This window comes from Polypterus senegalus, chromosome 9 (assembly GCF_016835505.1).
Source record: "Polypterus senegalus isolate Bchr_013 chromosome 9, ASM1683550v1, whole genome shotgun sequence".
Classification (NCBI taxonomy): domain Eukaryota; kingdom Metazoa; phylum Chordata; class Cladistia; order Polypteriformes; family Polypteridae; genus Polypterus; species Polypterus senegalus.
The window spans coordinates 76,986,884-77,008,684 of record NC_053162.1 but is presented as its reverse complement, the minus strand read 5'-3'; the positions used below and the strand labels follow the sequence as shown (position 1 = coordinate 77,008,684).

At 39.7% G+C, this 21,801-nt stretch overlaps 1 long non-coding RNA gene across 1 annotated transcript; it reads right to left on the bottom strand.

Moving 5' to 3' along the window:
* Positions 1-8,796: 8,796 nt before the first annotated feature.
* LOC120534954 lies at positions 8,797-20,460 on the bottom strand. The gene is made up of 3 exons (XR_005634818.1): positions 20,322-20,460; positions 12,593-12,688; positions 8,797-10,232 (listed from the first exon to the last, which is right to left on the bottom strand). It is a non-coding gene; the product is annotated as an uncharacterized LOC120534954 (long non-coding RNA).
* Between the last annotated feature and the right edge of the window lie 1,341 nt (positions 20,461-21,801).

The window sequence follows — 21,801 nt, the reverse complement described above, 5'->3', positions numbered from 1 at the left end:
ATTTACACAACCAAATAGAAAATAAATCCTTACCACAAGAAAAATAGTATCAGAAATATGTGATAAAATTAGTATTTCTAAATCCCTTTTGTTGTTGCAGACATGCGCCTGAAACACAAGTGGATCAATATACGACAGCTGTCTTAGCTTGAAAAATGATGTATTTGCTAAATTTTTAAGCTTTTCCACCATGCACCATATACTGCATTTTAATGCTCCAGAGCAGGTTACTTTTTTTTTCTTTTTTAATTTATAAAAAGCCATTAACCTTATAGCATATTTTTAGATGGCAAATGTTTATATACTATGTCTGTGAAGAAATGACTTTGACTTGAAAAATATAGAACTTACCCTTTAAGCATTTTGTTTTGTGAATTGTGATTTGGGAGTTATTTGCTTTTGGATTGCCTTTTAGGTACTTCCTTTTTGCTTCATTTTGTTTTTATGAGTATTTTGCCCTTCTGTGCACAAGCCAGGGACTTACAGTCTTCCTTGCTCTTGTGGGGCTGTTTGCTACATTTTGGGACATTTCATGTTACTTTGCCAGCTCTCCCTCTTTGGACCCTGCTAGGTCATAAATCTGCACCTAGAAGTTGTGAGACAAGCTAGGATTGGGGGTGAGTCTTCTCAAGCAGGCTAATTAGGTTGTTGTCTTGACTTTATGGTACTTTGGCTGGGGGCTCATACCTGTTTCACCATGTTTGTGAATCCTAATAACAAAAATGTAATATATAATCAAGCTCAAGCCAATTAAGAGCAAATTAATACTTGATTTTCCTTTAGGCATTCTAGTTTTCTCTATCATCTCCAACATCTGCAGGTTAGGTGAATTGGTGACACTACATTTCATCTTAAACAAAATAAGATATAAGAAGTACTTCACAGAAGTGCTGAAAGTTTCATAGAATGGAATTAAATCTAATTCTGGTTATTACTCATTGTTTTCAAATATTACTTTACATAGGGAATTCTACTGTACATATGTTTAAAACATTACTTAAAAGTGTACCTGGAAACTGCACCTTATGGAAGTTTCTAGTCTTGAGTCAACAATATTGATGGAGGATTGAAAATGTTAACCTATTTTAGGCTAAACATTCTGTAGTCTGGACCAGGGAAAATGACTGTAGGACTGTTAGAAGGCAGTCTGGGACATACTGGTACTTATTCTTAAAGTTAAAATTACCGTGGTGGATTTTGACTCTCTATGACTTTAAACTGAAAAATATAATTTTCAGTATAATAGATACATGAAAGCCTAGATGGCAATGCTGTAATTTGCATTACTTTATGCGTGTGATAATCAAACATTATAGCTTAATGGACTAACCACAACCATGCCCTAACTTAAACCGCTTTTGAAAATGCAGCATATATAAGAAAAGCATGTTCTACCAGAAAAGAAAGAAAAAGCATTGGACTTTTTTTTTGCTTTATTATGAGCTCTTTTACCATTGTGCATTCAATTAGGAGTTCTTAAGTATTCACACATTGTGAAATGGAAATCCCTAAATGCATTATTATCATTGATAAAAACAAAAATAAACCTCTTAAGCTTTGCAGTAGACTCGGTGGTTAATTACTTATACATTACTAATGAAAATATTGCGTAATTAAAGAATTGATAACAGAACCATTGAGTTCATGAAATCACAAAAGTAAGCCAGAAAATGTAGTGCATTGTTCAGTTTTATGTGTGTATCCTTCACAGAGTTACATTACCTCATAAGCACTCTGGTAATTAGTTACAAAGAATGAAACATAGAAGTTCCAAGCATAACTGAAGGTACTATAGGAGGTCAAACCTTTAGTTCACAGCTTCAGAACTATGAAATGATCTGCTACTTGTAGGTGGGAAAGCCTCATTGATCTTACCAATTAGATACAGGTTGTCGATTCACTACTTTATTCTAGGATATCTTCATTCAAATTGGTGATTAGACTGTCATATATATATATATATATAACTTGTTATTAAAGCCCCATCTTATTCTGATATTCTCCTTGGTATCCTAATGTGGCTTTTTTTTATGCTACTGCTGCTATGCATGGAGTAAGACATCAGAGTGGATTCCAGAATTTTTGATAGAACCCTAGACTTTCTTATTTTACTTTTGGTTATACACTTGTGGATTTGCATTTATGACATTGAAAAGAAGATGGGATAAACAGTTGTCCAGGGCATTAAAAATGTGACCATGATCTTCCCTGGGCATAATTTTTTTCAGGAACTTTGTTTAGTAGAGTTTTTCATTTTCCTCTTCTGTGTTGTTAACTTATATTTCAATTGTTTTTAATCTTTATGTTGACATGATTTTCCTGTGTTTAACCATATATATATTTGTTTGACTGTTTATGCAAATGTAAGATTTATTGTTATTATTATTGTCAAGCAGACGATCATGTTCTAAGTGAAGAGTGTCAAGCAAGAATAATTTGAACTGAATTGAAAGCATTTACTGTTACTATTAAATTCTTAGTGTCAGGGAAGAACTTTACTATGTGAGGAAATGAAAGACACCTCATTGGTGAGCATTGTGCATCTGTTATAAATGTGTGAAATATTTTTCAATCTTCCCTTCACAAAACGCCTTTGCAAATGTTCCTACACAGTTTATGGCAAATTGGGGCATAGTTTCAAAGATTCTGAGAAATCATGAAGGCTCAGATGAGCTTTAATAAATTTACAGTTTCTATATATGAAAAGCTATCATCATTATAAAAGCTTTTTCCCCCCTCCTAAATGTGCCTATTACAATGCTGCACAGACAGAAATCATGCTCCCCTCAGGATAATGCAGAATGGCTTGCCAAGCCACTTTCCTCCATACAATGATTCTAATCAAGAATGCGTCTCTGACTTTAATAACATACTGAAGGATGGTACATTCCCTCCATGCCCCTCATAGAGCATGAAATATCTAGTCACATGTTTTGATTGTAAAATTTTTATAAGCTTGTATCTTCAACTATATATAAAAGTATAAAATAGATCTTCTCTTCATTAAACAAAAAAATGGACATAAACAACAATATATACTGCTATAAACTATTGGTATACTCCATTATAAATTGTTTTTTCTCAGTTAAAGTAACCAGACAGCAAGTCCCCTCCTCCACCTCTACCCAGCAGTTAAAAACCCTTTCTACAAGAAAGGTAGTGCTTTAAACACTTTTTTTATTTCTTTTGAGACAAAGATACGTAAATGCATGAGAGATAATGAAAGGAAACTAAAATGAGTGGAGCAGTACGGTGCTGTTCAATCTTCTGGACAATTGCTGTATTTTGGGTTAAATTGCAGGCAGGCAGCCTCCATCTCTTCCCTCTAATCCTTGTACAGAGACAGGGCCCTCTCTGTCCACACAGACCCCCCACTTTGGGAGACCCTAGAGGGCCAAATTAGAGCAGAGGGGGGTCTTTTGTTTCGCCAGCCCTGGGGAAAAAAGATCCAAATTATTTTGCCAGCCAGCGCAATTTTGCATGCTGTGATAACTGCACCGCAAGAAACTTCTTTGGCTGCATTGAAAAAGAAGAAGATTTTCTGCCTTCTTTTTTTTCTTTTTCTATTTGTAAAACCCTTTCTCTTCCCGGCAAAGCCACAAACTCATTAAGCTGTTTAATTACACCTTCCTTTTCACACACTGTCTCCTATCTCTGCCACAACCGTGAGGTGACTCCTCCATTATCCACACAAAGGTCTAAGACTTCGCCTCTTACATCTTTCATTTTGTTCTTTCTTTGCTTTCTTTATTTGGCCTTGGAGGGAAAAAAACCCTATCAATAGTAGCATTGTTTTATGCAAAGAAATTGTGCATTCCATAAAAAAAGATATCTTTTTACAAAGTTACCAAAACTTTGTTAGTTAGTCTATGCTTTTGCAGGTGTCATTAAGGCAATCTAAACTTCACCAGAGGCTTACATATTTTATAGTATTTTAAAATGTGGTTGTAAAATTTACAGTTAGGAGATTTTCATGACTTTGTAGTCAGGCTGAATGGACCCTTCAAGTTAGATGCGTACACGTAAATATACTAAACCCCATATAATTCTGTTTTAGTGTGTTTACTCCTACATGATGCTATGTGCAGTAGAACTGCAACTGTAATTTCAAGAGAAGGTAAACACCTACCCAGTGATGGGTTAGAACATCGGCATGGCAAAGATGGACTATGAAAGACAACAATCCTTACTCCTGCATAGGCTGTGTTTGAGGGGCAGTAACAGTAAGCTCATCAGCATTGCAACACACAGCGTTCACACACTCTGTTCCTCTCTCCCTTCTTCTTCTTGCCAGCAGCAATGGAGACTGAGCTCAGTGAGCCGCATACAGGATATTAGTTCTTTTCCCGGCAAATTTGCTTTTTACATCTATTTCTTTCTCTCTCTCCTTTTTCTTTCTTCAAGAAAGGCTTGTTATTGAGCTTAGTGTCCACAAATGCCATTGATCCGGGCAGTGACTCAATCCATACTCCCTTGCTTTGACACCCTCTCAGCGTGTAAGCAATACTAATCCCTCTCAGCCTACAGCCCCATTGATTTTATAGATTTCCCCCAAAGTTGCGATAATGATATATCATTGTTAAATTTGGTAGAACAAACTGCTTTGCCAATCTGTCAATGCAAGCATGGAAACCAATTCACAGACAGCTTGTACGGCCGCTGACATGGCATTTTTTTCTCTCCTCCCTGCTTCAAAGGATAAGCAGGAAAGGAAACGAGAGATATCAGGATGACTGCAGGTGCATGCAGCCTTAATAGCTGGGGCCTGCTTGACCTGCCTCGTTTGCAGCTAACATATTTACCCACTCGTTCCTTCACCGGGAAGCACATTATCCTTGTCGTTGTAATCAAATAACTAATCATACTTGTAATTGTGTGGGAAGCAAAGATGGGAGGGTGATTGTAAGTGAAGAAGCAAAGTATGTTTAGCCAGGTAATTATAAAGTCATTGGGCCTGTCTGCACAGTAACACACAAAGAAAATGTAACATCAAATAAGAGAAAGTGGATAAAAGAAGTACCACACAGGACAGAACTCCACAGAAAGTACTGCCAAAAGCTGTATGTGGACTTTGGGAGGAGGTTTTATTATTAAAAAAATAAACAAAAGCAATTTTAAGGAACAATGAAAGAGAGGACTGCAACTAAACTGATTTTCACCTTGCTGGTGTTACAGAGAGAGGGGAGGAGATCGGGCCGGAGAGCTAGAAAGCTGGAAATTAGTCACAATGCCTCCTGGACACAGAGTGCACGCGGGAGGGGAGAGCGATAATCTGAAAAATATAGAAAAACAGGTGGAAGAATGATGGCTGTGATAGCTAATTTACTTTTAATTCACCTTCAATTCCCACAGTGAGCCTTCATGCAGCTGCCTATATGTCGGGTTAAAATGGCCTAGATTTTCTAACAGCACTGAGATGGGGTTGGTGGGAGTGAGAATGGAGGGGAATGGGTTTTGGTCAAGCTTATGGACTGGGAAGCAGACTGGCAGGTGAAATGCAAGAGGTCAGCCATTCACAGTTAAAGGCAAGCGGAAAGGCTCAAATGCCAATGATATGGGGTCCTTATGTTAGGAAAGTATAGGACTGCAAACAAGAAATGACGTGTGAGTTACAGTAAAAGTATGAGTGAGCCAAAACCGTACTTATGGTTGTGCTGTATAGTCATGTCTTTAGTACAAAGTTGAAAAGGCAGTGAAAACATAGTAAGGCTCTTGCTCCTAAATGGATACAGTATCATAGATTGGAATGAGAGATTAGAGGTGAAGTTTGTGGGATCTGTCAAATATATATCTGTAGTTTGTAGTAATAAATTAGTTGTGATATCTAAGGTAATAGCTCAACTGTGTCATTTGAAAGTTATATTTAGAGATTCCTAGGAAGGCCCTTTGCCACTGAACTTTGGACACCTATACATACAATCCTTTCCAAATGGTTTGCTTGTTGCTGAGAACTCCGGACATCTTGTAGGATAAAAAAGCCAGGATATTAAAAAAGAGAAGAAGACCTGACTTATCATGACTGCAGGATATTCATTTCATTTGGCCAAAACAGGGGTACTTTGGCAGGCATACTTTCTTGGTATTTTACAAGCCCTGCTGAATTCCTTTCTTTCTGTTTTCTCTCCTCATTGCTATATCCTCACCATCAATTTCTCCCTTATGATTGTTAATTTGACATCCTTCTTCCCATCTCCTACTGAAATAAAGATCTCAGTAAAGAAGTAGAAAACTTAGACTAGCTAAAGGGTAATAGTTTAGGGTAAAACTTCAGTTAATCTAAAACATGCGCATTTCGAAACTCAAGTGTTCGGAGAAAACCCATATAAATACTTGGGGAATAAGCAAACTGTGCAAAGACAGTGCTTCTGGAAAGTATTCACTTTTTCCACATTTTGTTATGTTATAGCCTTATTCCAAAATGGATTAAATTCATTTTTTTCCTCAGAATTCTACACACAACACCCCGTAATGACAATGTGAAAAAAATTTACTTGAGGTTTTTGTAAATTTATTAAATATAAAAAAATTGAGAAAGCACATGTACATAAGTATTCACAGCCTTTGCCATGAAACTCTAAATTGAGCTCAGGTGCATCCTGTTTCCCCTGATCATCCTTGAGATGTTTCTGCAGCTTAATTGGAGTCCACCTGTGGTAAATTCAGTTGATTGGACATGATTTGGAAAGGCACACACCTGTCTATAAATCTGGCAAAGGTTACAGAAAAAATTTCTGCTGCTTTGAAGGTCCCAATGAGCACAGTGGCCTCCATCATCCATAAGTGGAAGAAGTTCGAAACCACCAGTCCTCTTCCTAGAGCTGGCCGGCCATCTAAACTGACCGATCAGGGGAGAAGGGCCTCAGTCAGGGAGGTGACCAAGAACCCGATGGTCACTCTGTCAGACCTTAAGAGGTCGTCTGTGGAGAGAGGAGAACTTTCCAGAAAGACAACCATCTCTGTAGCAATCCACCAATCAGGCCTGTATGGCAGAGTGGCCAGACAGAAGCTACTCCTTAGTAAAAGGCACATGGCAGCCCGCCTGGAGTTTGGCAAAAGGCACCTGAAGGACTCTCAGACCATGTGAAACAACATTCTCTGGTCTGATGAGGCAAAGATTATACTCTTTGGTGTGAATGCCAGGTGTCATGTTTGGAGGAAACCAGGCACAGATCATCACCAGGCCAATACCATACCTATAGTGAAGCATGGTGGTGGCAGCATCATGCTGTGGGGATGTTTTTCAGCGGCAGGAACTGGGAGACTAGTCAGGATAAAGGGAAAGATGACTGCAGCAATGTACAGAGACATCCTGGATGAAAACCTGCTCCAGAGCGCTCTTGACCTCAGACTGGGGCGACGGTTCATCTTTCAGCAGGACAGTGACCCTAAGCACACAGCCAAGATATCAAAGGAGTGGCTTCAGGACAACTCTGTGAATGTCCTTGGTGGCCCAGCCAGAGTTCAGACTTGAATCCGATTGAACATCTCTGGAGAGATCTTAAAATGGCTGTGCACCGACGCTTCCCATCCAACCTGATGGAGCTTGAGTGGTGCTGCAAAGAGGAATGGGTGAAACTGGCCAAGGATAGGTGTGCCAAGCTTGTGGCATCATATTCAAAAAGACTTGAGGCTGTAATTGCTGCCAAAGGTGCATCGACAAAGTATTGAGCAAAGGCTGTGAATACTTATGTACATGTGATTTCTCAGTTTTTTTTTTAATAAATTTGCAAAAACCTCAAGTAAACTTTTTTTCACGTCGACATTATGGGGTGTTGTGTGTATAATTCTGAGGAAAAAAAATGAATTTAATACATTTTGGAATAAGGCTGTAACATAACAAAATGTGGAAAAAGTGATGTGCTGTGAATACTTTCCGGATGCACTGTATAGTGCCTCTGCTGGGATTTGAACCCACAGCTCTGGAGCTATCAATCAGTAGTGCATATCACACTGTTCCTGTGTTAGCTTCATTACATTTAGTTTATTTAAATTTTATCCTGGTGAACACTGCCCTCAGTGCTCAGTATAACACAAATTATAGGGTTATGAACTAATGAATGTATTTCTAAAGTTTTGGCACTCTGACTCAATCTGGATCACACGTTGAGTCATCATTGGTTTCAGACATACCACAATGTGGTTTCAAATGAAACTTAGTCTATAGTCGGGTACCCAATACAATTTTAAACCATGTTACATTTCTCCTTGGCCATTGCAAATGTCAGATAATAGAACGTTAAAATGATTGATCTCCTGTCAAAAGGAAATTTCACAAAACTAGTTTAAAGACGAAAATCTGTTCTACCATCACAGATCTTGTCCAAACTATTGATGTGATATATTCCTTTCCATTAGTGTATGTTAATTATATTGCTGCAATAATACACAGCGTAATCTCACAATGACCTTAGTCCTAGGTGTGACAGCGTTTGCCAAAAACAAGTAAAAGCACACAAAAGAGATAAACACAAATCAGTTCTGACATTTTAATCACTGATGCTATATGCAAAAAGTGCTTGGAAAATGAACAAATTATGTGGTAATAGATACATAAATGCATTCATTTGTTGAACTATTTTTTTTGTCAAAGAAACAGATCTAATACATCTATTTGTGGATTTTCTGTAATGGCTACATGTTTCATTTCAACCATACTCTGTACCTTTAACAAATCACTTTCTCAAATTAAACTTAATTTTATTCTTTTGATCGTTTTAAAAATAATCATACATATTGTTTTTATCATGTTTATGTCTGTCTTAAACAAAGAACAGGTAAGAAAAAGCATGCTGTTGATACAAATAAATATTCAGTACATCTATATACATAACAGTACATAGTACAAATGAAAGCAAATGTGGTTCAGTCTCACAGGTTCAATTTGCAAAGGTTTGTAACCATCTCTACCCAATGAGTTGGCTTGTCCACTTGTCCATAGCGTATTCCCAAACTCTTTTCTCAACTCCATCTCTCAATAATCTGGCCTCTCTCTTACACTCTTCAGTTGAGGGCTTGCCCCGACTCTACCCTCAGTTAAGCTGTGGCTCAAGGGTGTATTTGTACTCCATGGTGTTACAAATCTGCTTTGTGTCATTAGGTCTGATTTTTGCCTATTATTCTTACCTTAATGTAATTATGTACATTATTATTATTATTATTATTTTGGTGATGTCTTTATGGTGCCATTTGGAGTTTACCATGTGTTCTTGGACATTTTGTTGTTTGCAGCGATGTTCCTTTCTGGTCGTGTGTTTGATGATGCTACTGCATGTGAGGAGAAAATGATTTATGACAGCGTCCTGGTAATTCTGGCATCAGCTTTTTTCACAAAACCTTTGTTTAGATTTAGTTATTTAGGGAAAGCATTTTAAGGCAGCCAGGATCTTTTATGTTGCCTCTTGACTCTCAGATTTTGCCCTTGCATTTTGAATTCAGACATTGTATCCTTTTGACTTCCGGGTTCAGACCTCTACCTTTTTACCAATCATTATTCATCTTTCCCCTTCTGTTACTTTGACAATACTTTCTTTTAAGAAGTAGTCCTTAAGGATATGCCAAACCATCTGCTTACAAGGCATTCCCTCAAGTCACCTTTGGGATGGGGAAGTTCCATAAAACAACAGGGACATAAAGCCAAATGGCAATTTGTTAGCCCCTTAGACTAATGCACTGCTGACTTTTATACAGGTATTGATAGACCAAGTGTTTCCAAGGTACCTTTTTAAATACCTGTACTAATTTAGCAACAGTTTGCTTTCAGTCTGGAACTATGTGACCACTTCTGAAATTCCCTCCTTAGCTTCGCTCTTTTTCGCTCTTGTGGCTGGGTCACAACTTGGTGTCCTGGGGGAATATAGTCTGCTATAATCTAGATCACACTTCTCACTCTCAGAGGCTGACTGATGAACTTGAAGGGCCCCCAGCAAACCATCCTCTGGCAGTACCCTTCATTCTTACATGACAACTTATGTCAATACTGCCACCACCTGCTTCTGCCCTTGTGTTGTGCTATACCTTTTTGTTGTGCCCATAGTTTACATGCTACTTATGTATAAAACATTCATATGAAGTTTTGTTTTGTTTAAGTCAAGACATCCTACTTCAGCCATGTTTTGAAATGTATCTCCCGGCAGGGAAAGATGACTTTCAGCTGATTGCAAAGTATCAGAGAATATATCCATCTTTTGTGATGACAGATCTACTCCAAGGCAGACCAAGTGCCACCACAGTTGCTGAGAAGAGAAAGAAAATGAGAATGACTTAGTAATATATTGAAATATATAATCCAAACAGTTACTACAATTAATTAAAAAGAAGTATAAGAAAACATATGAATTGCTTCAAAAGATGCTCTTTCAAGTATGCTAAATGAATGAAGCACAGCTTTTATCTATCAATTCATCAATTTCCTAACCCAATGCATCCAATTCAGGGTCCCAGAAAGCCAGTGCCTGTCTTTCAACATTGGCTATAATATTTAGAACCAAATCCAGAAGAAGTGTAACCCAACACAGGAAGCTACAAACATACAGGGAGTCCTCGGGTTACAACATTTTGACATACAACGTTTCGAGTTTACAACGCTCACTGCCATAAAAACTTAAAAAAATTGAGACATGAGTGTTCTGGCTTATGCCATTAGCATCGTACTTACAGGCTATGTGGGCGAACTAGTTTGGTTGCATGCAGCGGAAGAATACACAGTAACGCAGTGTATGAGTGAGGGAGTTGGCAAACTAGTTTTGTTGCGCGCGGAGGAAATGTTCCGTTTGTGTGGCTTTGTTTGCCAACTTTGTGGCCCTTATCATGGCTCTTAAACAAAATTCAGAGTCTTCAGATGGTAGTGCTTCGAAGAAGAGGGAAGTCATCACAATGGAAATTAAATTAGACATTGTAAAGAGATCAGAAGAAATAAAGGTAAGGAATTTTTTTACATTTATTTTTTCTGTTACTACAGTAAGTGTACAGTACAGTATATTTATTTCCTTTTTCTGTGGCTTAGTTGTGTTTTTATGTTCTAGATTATGATTTTGCAAATGTGTTAGGATAGGTAAGTGACTTAGGCTAACAAACACCTGTTTCCAATTAACCTGTTCAATTTTTTTATTTTTAATAAATTTGCAAAAATCTCAAGTAAACTTTTTTCACATTGTCATTATGTGGTGTTGAGTGTAGAATTCTGAGGAAAAAAATGAATTTAATCCATTTTGGAATAAGGCTGTAACATAACAAAATGTGGAAAAAGTGATGCACTGTGAATACTTTCCGGATGCACTGTATATACAATAGATATAGCCATAATAGAATGAATTGTTAGACATAAGGAAAAGGACTAAAGGTAACTCAAGGATTAACTAAATGTTACTTAAATCTTAACCACGTGAGGTCTCCCCATTTTAGAGAAACCACCAACTTGATTTTTCAAGGTCATAATGACGGAAATGAGTAACAAACAACCCTCTAGAAAGCGAGGATAAACTACTGGGATAGCCCGAACACCCATCCTATAATATGGTGAGAAGATCAATAGAATGATCCACAAACACCCCTCCTAAGAAAGCAGCATTCAGAATAATGGTAAAGTCGACATGAGTCAGAAATTACTTGTGGCTCTATTTGATTGGATAATGGTAATAAAGTACTACACATTAAGAGTCAGATGACATGATGAGGTAATGGTAATAGTAAAGTATTAAGTATTAAAGACGATGAATTGTTTAATTGATTGCTCACTCCATGGACTGAGACATTCTGCATTCTTATCTTGGCTCCTTGACTGCCTTCCTTGAATGGAGGAAAGTTTTTGCCATGACATTGAATGGTTACTGAGAGCTGCAATCATTGCCAGCAGCAGCCAACTTGACTTAATGCAAATGGAGTTTTCTAGGCTGACGTTCTACTCAGTGCATACACATGTGTAATGCATTTGCCTGTACAAAGCTCACTCAGCATGAATACATATGTTGATTGTGGTAGGGCAGTGAAATAACAGTCTCAAAAATAAACAAATTTTGGTATGCAAACTGGGTTATTTATCACCAGATGAATTGGAAGGATCGAAAAAAAGAAAAAGATAGGTGTTGCACTAGTCCCTGAAATGGGGCTTCTTATTAAATTAAACATAAGGTTTCAATCAAAATGGAGCAATGTCCTACAGCTCACTCTGGCCTCTGATGGACATCTTATGTTGGGACACCAGACTTATATAGAGGGCGGACTGTAAAGGGTGGGACTAGGTGCCTTCACTGGGTAGCTTCTCAGCTCTCGTCTCCTCCAACACACATGTGTGACGTAGCCCCCACCCTCAGCTCAAGCCCAGAGGTGCAACCAGACCTAATTGCGAGGTTGTGGATTTGGGAGAGGGCATCGGTGTTGGCGTGGAGCATCCCTCCCTGATGCTGTTCCTTGAATTTGTAGGGCTGGAGACTTAGTGACCAGTGAGTGATACAAAAATTTGAGTCTCCCTGGGTTTACAGCCATTGCATCAGGTCATAATCTGTGACCAATGTGAAATCATGTTACCAGCAGATAGCACTGCAATTGGGAAACCACCCTTTTAATGACTAAGGCCTTCTGCACATTTGCCGTATACCTCATCTCCCAGTCCAGCAGTTTTCAGCCAAGGTACATGGCAGGGTGTTCTGCTCCTTCAATAACCTGGTACCAAGGCGGTGTCTGAGGCGTCGGTCTGGGGGACAAAGGGAATAGAAAAATCAGGAGTTATTAATACAGGAGCAGACATAAATGCCTCTTTCATGTCAAAGAATGCAGCTTTGGCTGCAGGATTCCACACCACTGAGTTAGACGCCTTCTTCGTTAGAGCAGTTAGAGGCATGAGTTGCTCATAGACGCAGGATACAAACCATTGATAATACCTGGCCAATCCCAGGATGGCCCGCACCTTCCTTTTTGTTTGTGGCCCTGACTAATTGCATATGTCTGCAATTTTTGACTGCTGGGGTTTTACCTGCCCTCTGCTTACCACATAGTCCAAATACTTAGCCTCGGTCAACGCAAAATAACGATTTTGGGGGTTGATCTGTAGGCCAGCATCATGGATGGCCCTGAAAAGTTTTTGAAACTGCAATAATTGTTCCTCCCAAGTGCTGGAATATTTGATGATGTTGTCGATGTATTGAGCACGATTGGTAGTGTGGGGCAGGAGCAGTCTGTCCATCAGATGCTGGAAGGTTGCTAGGACCTTGTGCAGCTAGAAGGGTAGAACACGATATTGCCAGTGGCCACTAGTGGTGCTAAACACAGTTTTCTGTTTTGTCATGTCCATCAAGGGGATCTGGGCATTACCGAATCACTCCAGGAGGTCACTCACCCTCAGCATGAGATAGGCGTCAAAACAGGAAACTTGATTACTCTCTGGCTTGGGGAATGATACAAATAAATCATCATTCTACTGCTTACATTTAAAGGAAGTGGGCAGCCGGTGGAAGCAAAGCCGTAGAGAGACTAGAGTATCAGGGAGGTCCAAGGCTGAACCCCCAGTATCATGTGGTGAGGTGGGTGGGTTGGCCTCTGAACTTGATGCATCCTCCTCTTGTCCCAGGTCCGCAAGGTCATACTGGGTAGACGCCCCATTACCTGCCCTCTTGCATGGCTGGGACTCTTCTCTGGACAAATGGCTTTTGCCAGTTGTCAGGTTCATTGGACCAGTCGGGTATGGTGAGTCTCAGTCATGTTTATTCTGGGACCAATCTCTTTCCAGGATCAGGGTGTGTGTGATAAGGCTTCAGCACCACCACCCCATGCATTCAACATGGTTGGCCTCATACCACTCTCCAGCAGATTACAGTGGGGTAACCCCTGGCCTCGCCATGAATATGTGTAAGAATGGTCCGCCTTCGATTATACTGTTCCGATCAGATGTAACAGCTAGCAGTGAGGTGTTCTTGCTCCTGCTGCTCCGGGTGTTCTGTCTGTCTGACTAAGCAGTGGTGCTTGATGATACCTACTAGTGTTTCCATGTCTACCCAGGGCTGCCTTCGAACAGGGTGGACTAGGTATTTGGGAAGGGCGCATACCAAAAAGTCAGTTGTGACCATCTCTACAGTGCGCTCTGGTGTATGCTTACCTTGCTGGAGCCACCAGGACATCCTACCACAGGTCAAAGACTTAACCCCTCACTGGGCACTCAGGATCAAATCCCCATTCCTGGTAACACTAGGCCTGGCAGGTGGCAGTCAAACCCTGGTGGGAGAGTATTTTTCTCTTCAGGGTGAGTTAATCAGCTGCCAGTTCCACATCTAGATCATAGTAGATGCATTGCATCTTGCCTGCTAGGATAGTAGCCAACAAGTTACTCCAGTCATGTTGTGGCCAGTGCTGCTGGGTGGCCATACACTTGAAAATTAGGAGGTAAGCCTTGATATTTTCCCAAGACCATATACATGAGCAACTGGGTAAGATTTTGTCCTCCTGCCAAGTGCCCATGTGTCTGCAACGCACCTCCACTTCCATCTATTCCACGTGCCATGCTTTCAGCTGCACAAGCTGGTCCACTAGCTGCTACACCACTTCTGCTAGCCCTACTGGCTCAGCCATCATTGGAGCCCAACAATCCTGCAGACTATGCCATGTGTGATCACGAATTGAAGTAACAGCTTCAAAAAAAGGCATTTTTGGGACAGCAATTGGGTTGTCCCTTTTATTTGTTTCCAGATAAATTGGCAGGATCGAAAAAAAAAAAACAGTTTGGCACTAGTCCCCAAACCGGGGCTTCTCATGAAATTAAAGATAAGTTTCAATCAAAACGGATCTCTGTACTGCAGCTCGCTCTGGTCTCTAATGTCTTCTTTCCTTGGGACACATGGCTTTCATGGCAGTCAGACCAGAAGGGGTAGTGTTAGGTGCAAGGCAGGGCTAGGTGCCCTCACTTGGTGGCTTCTCAGCACTGTTAGGAAAGAAGATAAAGTTAGTGGTAGGTCCCCACTTTATCTCAGAGGGTTATTGCATGCCTTGAGTAAGTTTGCGGAGATGTCCTCTGACGCTCATGTGTGACATGATACATGACGTAAGATGCAACTTGACTAATTCACAAGCAGTAGTAAGATAAGTAAGAATGCAGCTGCTAGAATCCTAATCCTGGGAAAAGAAAATCCGAGCACATTTCTCCAGTTTTGATGTCACTACACTGGTTGCCTGTGTCATTCAGGATTGACTTTAAAATACTGCTTATGGTTTGTAAAGCCTTAAATAATCTCGCTCCATCTTATATATCGGAATGCCTGACACGTTATATTCCAAATCGTAACCTTAGATCTTCAAATGAGTGTCTCCTTATAATTCCAAAAGCTAAACTTAAAAGAAGTGGTGAGGCGGCCTTCTGCTGTTATGCACCTAAAATCTGGAATAGCCTGCCAATAGGAATTCGACAGGCAAATACAGTAGAGCATTTTAAAACACTGCTAAAAACACATTACTTTAACATGGCCTTTTTATAACTTCACTTTAACTTAATACTGATGCTCTGTATGTTCAATTCTTCATAATAACTATTCACAGTGGCTCCAAAATCCATACTGACCCCTACTCTCTCTTCTGTTTCTTTTTCCGGTTTCTTTGTGGTGGCGGCCTGCGCCACCACCCTACTCAAAGCATCATGATGCACCAACATTGATGGACTGAAAGCCAGAAGTCTACGTGACCATCATCATCAGGTCCTTCCATGAAAACCCTAAATACAAAGAGGACTGTTTGACTAATGTTAGGTAGATTGCCCAGAGGGGACTGGGCGGTCTCTTGGTATGGAACCCCTACAGATTTTATTTTTTTCTCCAGCCTTTGAAGTTTTTTTTTGTTTTTTCTGTCCACCCCGGCCATCGGACCTTACTTATTCTATGTTAATTAATGTTGACTTATGTTTATTTTTTATTGTGTCTTCTATTTTTCTATTCTATTTGTAAAGCACTTTGAGCTACATTTTTTTTGTATGAATATGTGCTATATAAATAAATGTTGATTGATTGATAACACGAAGAATGCACTGTATGTAGTTGGAGATACAGTCATATGAAAACGTTTGGGAACCCCTCTTAATTCTTTGGATTTTTGTTTATCATTGGCTAAGCTTTCAAAGTAGCAACTTCCTTTTAATATATGACATGCCTTATGGAAACAGTAGTATTTCAACAGTGAGATTAAGTTTATTGGATTAACAGAAAATATGCAATATGCATCATAACAAAATTTGACAGGTGCATAAATTTACATCAATACTTAGTTGGGCCTCCTTTTGCAAATATAACAGCCTCTAAACACCTCATATAGCCTGTGATGAGTATCTGGATTCTGGATAGAGGTATTTTTGACAATTCTTCCATAGAAAATCTATCCAGTTAAATTTGATGGCTGTCGAGCATGGACAGCCTGCTTCAAATCATCCCATAGATTTTCGATGATATTCAAGTCAGGGGACTGTGACGGCCATTCCAGAACATTGTACTTCTCCCTCTACATAAATGCCTTTGTAGATTTCGAACTGTGTTTCAGGTCATTGTCTTGTTGGAATATCCAACCCCTGTGTAACTTCAACTTTGTAACTGATGCTTGAACTTTATCCTGAAGAATTTGTTGATATTGGGTTGAATTCATGCGACCCTCGACTTTAACAAGGGCCCCAGTCCCTGAACTAGCCACACAGGCCAACAGCATGATGGAACCTTTACTAAATTTGACAGTAGGTAGCAGGTGTTTTTCTTGGAATGCGGATTTCTTCTTCTGCCATGCAAAGCACTTTTTCTTATGATGAAGTAACTCAATTTTTGTCTCATCAGTCCAAAGCACTTTGTTCCAACATGATTCCAGCTCATCCAAATGTGCATTTGCATACAACAAGCAACTCTGCCATACAGATGTTCTTTGTGCAAATTGCGCTGAATTGTAGAACAATGTAAAGATACACCATCTGCATCAAGATGTTCTTGCAGGTCTTTGGAGATGATCTGTGGGTTGTTTGTAACCATTCTCACAATCCTGCGCATATGCCACTCCTGTATTTTTCCAGACCTGGGTTTAACAGCAACTGTGCCTGTGGCCTTCCATTTCCTGATTACATTCCTTACAGTTGAAACTGACAGTTTAAACCTCTGAGATAGCTTTTTGTAGCCTTCCCCTAAACCATGATACTGAACAATCTTTGTTTTTAGATCTTTTGAGAGTTGCTTTGAGGATCCCATGCCGTCAGTCTTCAGAGGAGAGTCAAAGGGAAGCACAACTTGCAATTGACCACCTTAAATACTTTTTCTCATTATTGGACACACCTGTCTATGAAGTTCAAGGCTTAACGAGCTAATCCAACCAATTTGGTGTTGCAAGTAATCAGTATTGAACAGTTACATGCATTCAAATCAGCAGAAATACAAGGGTACCCAAATTTTTGCACAGTCATGTTTTTCACATTTGATTTATGTTCATACAACTAAATACTGCTTCACTAAAAATCTTTGTTCGGAAAACACCCCAGTACTCAGATGTTCCTAGGAAATGAAAGACATACTACTGTTATCTTTTTTATTGAAAGTAGAGTAAATTATTATGCAGGCTGAGAGGGGTCCCCAAACTTTTTCATATGACTGTATATTGTCCAATCATCCCTCTGGAAGAGACTTCTCTTCCGCAGCTCTGGGTTGTTAGTGAAGGTTCTTTTCATCTGCAGGGTACATTCAGCTGCAATCACTATTTGTCATATTTACATTAAATTAATGACATCACAACCTCTGTTCTCCATGCATAAATGGTGTCAACTTTCTGTCTTGAAATAACAGTAGAGGTGCCGTTGGCCATGAGGAACTTTTAGTACTCTCCTTGCACTCTGGCAAACAGTATTTATTTCAAGTGTTAGTAAATCTCTCTTACAGAGGGCTTTTGTTGGGGTAATTTTGATGTACATTGTTGTCCGTCACCATTGGAGACTCAGTTTCAGCACATAGTCATTTGCTAGGATCAGTTTTCTAAGGATCACATTTGTGTTTGTTTCCTGTTACGTTTCTATCTGCACTCTTTTCCTAAGACTAGTTACCATCAGACCACCTATCTTCTTATTATTTATACTAATGCTGTTACTGTAGTCCATTTCTGGTGTACAATGACGCTGTCAATTCTATGGTTGGGATGAGAATATGCAGTCTGTTCCAAGTTCAAGGTAGCACCCCATATATTTGATTCTTGGTAAATATTTTTCCAATACTGTATCGTAACACTGATGTCAGTGTAGCTGAGCCAAGATTCTGCATGATTGTTGCAGATATAGTGTCAAATGACATAGAGTATTTGTCTATATTTGTATCTACCAATTCAGATATGGTCAAGTATGGCTTCAATTGATGCAAGTTTTTCTAACCACAAACCCATACTATAAAACTCTAGGAAGACATCTTTCACCCAATTTCTGATACTGCCTTATACTTGAACATTCTCATTCATCCACAGAGGCTGCTACAACAAACCCTAATTTACCTCATAAGAGTTTGGCATACAATAACACATGATGTTATAGAATCTAAATTAAGTCCTTAATTCACACCTTAAAAATCGTCTGGAATAGTGACACCTAAGTTTCACTTTTGGAAACCTTTATAATCAATCTAAAGAAATTTCAGCACACAGCATATTTTAAAATGAAATAAACAAAATAAAATGCACAATAAATAATCATACACTATTACCAAGATTGCAATAAAATCTTCAGTAGAATAGAATATTAAAAATTGCATAAGGGCAACATGAGCAGATGTAATTTAAAAGTTGGAACATATTGTTTTACACTGGTTGCCTGGGCTTATCTGTATATGCGTATAGATAAGTAAATGTTATTTTAAATTTCAGTTCTGTTTTTCCCCTGTCTTTCTCCAGAACTAAATTAATTCATTTGAACTTAGCTAGTTTCAGACTCACTGGCTGAATGTGGCTTTATATGTTCTCCGCAGGAGCATGTAATCATGGTCAAGGATCACTCAGATTACCGGGAGCTGCCCCCTGCAGCCAAGAAAGACACGTACATTTAAACCTACCTTAGTAAGCATTAATCTGTTAGACACCTCCTGCTGTCTGTTAAACCCTAAGAACTCCCAAACAGACTTGCTCCTTAAAGCAGGCTTCTGTAGGTCTCCTCAGTGAATGTACCAAGTGAGCCTTCAAAAACAACACTTCCAATAGATCACAGAATAATGAACTCAGTGACATCTCCTGGACACATGTTTTGCTCAAAAAAGAGAATCAAGAGTGTACATAAGTACATGGGAAGTTTCATAAACAATGGCTACCATTCAGTCCATTAGTTATCTAATAGCGAAGTGGTCTTAATTTATCGTCAAGATACATTTTACAGTTTCTCTACATTTTTACCTTAGCTGTATGACACAGTGGTTGGTAGTAAAGTGAGGTCTGTGACTGGCGGGCGAATTTTAAATAAGTAATTGCCACTCTCGTATATTTGTGTGTGGGCGTGGTAGCATGGCGAAAGTGGTACCCATGCGTGATATTGGAGCTGAAGGACTTGCACTCAGTGCACACATGCAGGATCTTCCGCAACACTAAATGACACCAGGAGCTGATGATTGCTGCAGCTGTGCCACGTCCCTGTTATAAAAGGAAAATGTGAGTGCTAGCCTGAGGAAATAAGGATGATTGGAAAGAAAGAGGAAAATGGGATTGGAGAAAACGAAAAGGAAGAAAAAGAATGGAGGTTAAAGAATCGAGAGAGAAGTCAGGAGCAAGGGAGAGCCACTGCAAGTTAAAGGAAGAGAGAGGAAGTCCCTCGAAGGAGCAATTAGCCAACGCTCAGGGGCTGATGGTCACTCCAGCTAAGTGACCTGGAAGCTGAAGTGACCAATGAATGCTGCTCCATTGGAGTGGCTTGCCAAAGTGAGTCAGTGTGGCTGCAGGGGCATGAGAGGCTCAGAGAGGCATCCTATGGGTGGTGCCTTGGACCACAGAGGGGCAGGCCTATCAGGGGAGTGGGAGGCTTGATGGGGTGCCGAGACGGGAGCCAAAGAGGCCTGCAAGGGGCCCAAGCCTAATAGCAGCGCGTAAGGGTGGCTGAAATGCAGATTAGGCAATCCTTGGCTGCAAGGACTTGTTATTGTTAAGTCAAGGAAACATCAGTTTTTAAGGAGTGCACCGGGCTCATGGTTTGTAAGGACAGTTTCCTGCCGTGTTTTTAAAGTAATATTTATTTGATTCATTTGTAACCTCCACTGAATATCTTTTTTTATGGGTTTATTTATTGAACATTTTTGGAAGCATTGCACATTTTGGACACTTTTGTTTGACTGTTTTTGATAAAAGCATTGAGCACTTTATGCACCTACCCCATGCGATGTGTGTATTTGTCCTCATCTGCCAAGCTCCTCCCAGTCATGACTATTCATGGCGTCAGGTTCAAAAGGCTCCCAAAGCCGAAGTGGGAGCATTGAGCTGACTGCATCATCATATGGTTTGTTCAAGATCCTTATGACTCTGTGAAAAAAAACAGTGCCGTTTGCAGAATGAAAATTCAGGTGGGTCCATGTGGATGTGAGAGAAACACTGTCAGAAGGGTTGGCCTTAATCTGGTTTAATCGGTTGGCCTGGGTATTGGCCACAGGTGAGTCTCTGGAAGGATTCTAGCTTGGATCGGCTACCAGTGTTGGAGAAAGTGAGTACAGATGGTGCTGAATCTGATTCCAAATGAGTTAGCACCATGAATACGAGGCGTGTCTATTAAATAACGAGACTTATTAAATAACACCTTTATTTATATGCATTACACATTTAATGCTTGTCCCCTTCAATATACTCCCCCTTTGCACTAATACATTGTTGCAGTCTTGTTTTCCACTGGTCGAAGGCATGGAGCAAATCAATTTCTGTCAGCTGTTTTAACACATCCGCAGTTTTCTTCTTTACAGCATCAACTGACTCATGTCCCTTTAAGCACTGATTTTACTTTTGGGAAAAGATAAAAGTTGCACGGTGCTAAATCGGTCGAATATGGAGGATGTTCAAGTGTAGTAATGTGTTTGTCGGTCAAAAACTGCTTTACAGAAAGTGCTGTGTGAGCAGGCACATTGTCCTAGTGAAGATTAAAACTTTTTTCCCACAGTTGCAGACGTTTTCTTCTGACTTTTTCTCTCAGCTTTATAAAAACTTCCTTATGATAATGCTGGTTAACTGTTGTGCCTTCTGAAACCCATTCTTCCAAAATTACACCCTTGATATCGAAAAACACAATGAGCATGGCTTTGAATTTTGACTTGCTTTGATGAGCTTTTTTCATTCTTTGTCCAGGGCATTCATCATCTTCGACATTCTCATGTCCCTCGCTGAATCTTTTGTGCCACTCAAACACACACGCACGAGACAGACATTCATTCCCATAAGCTGTAGTAAGCATTTGAAAACATTTTGTTGGTGTTTTGTGCAATTTTACTAAAAATTTCAAATTGACACGTCGTTCAACTTATAAACTTAGCATTTATTCGGCATACTACAGAAAACACAACCAAACTAAATGGCGACTCACAACAGCTGAACGTCATAGAGTGTTGCTGCTTGTCATGCAGGTTCAGACATGTTCAAGGTCACCACGCATGCAGTTATAACCAGTTCTGACTGCTTAGTTTACAAGGTGGAATCACAGTCTCGTTATTTAATAGACATACTTCGTATATAGTAAACAGATGAGTCAGTTGAAAGCACATGGAGCCACATTGAAGGAGCCATGGAAGACTGGAACAGTAGCAGAGGCATTGGAAGGTGGCCGAGGAAGGAGATGACATCAGATAAGTCTTGTGTGAGGAAGCGAGAGAG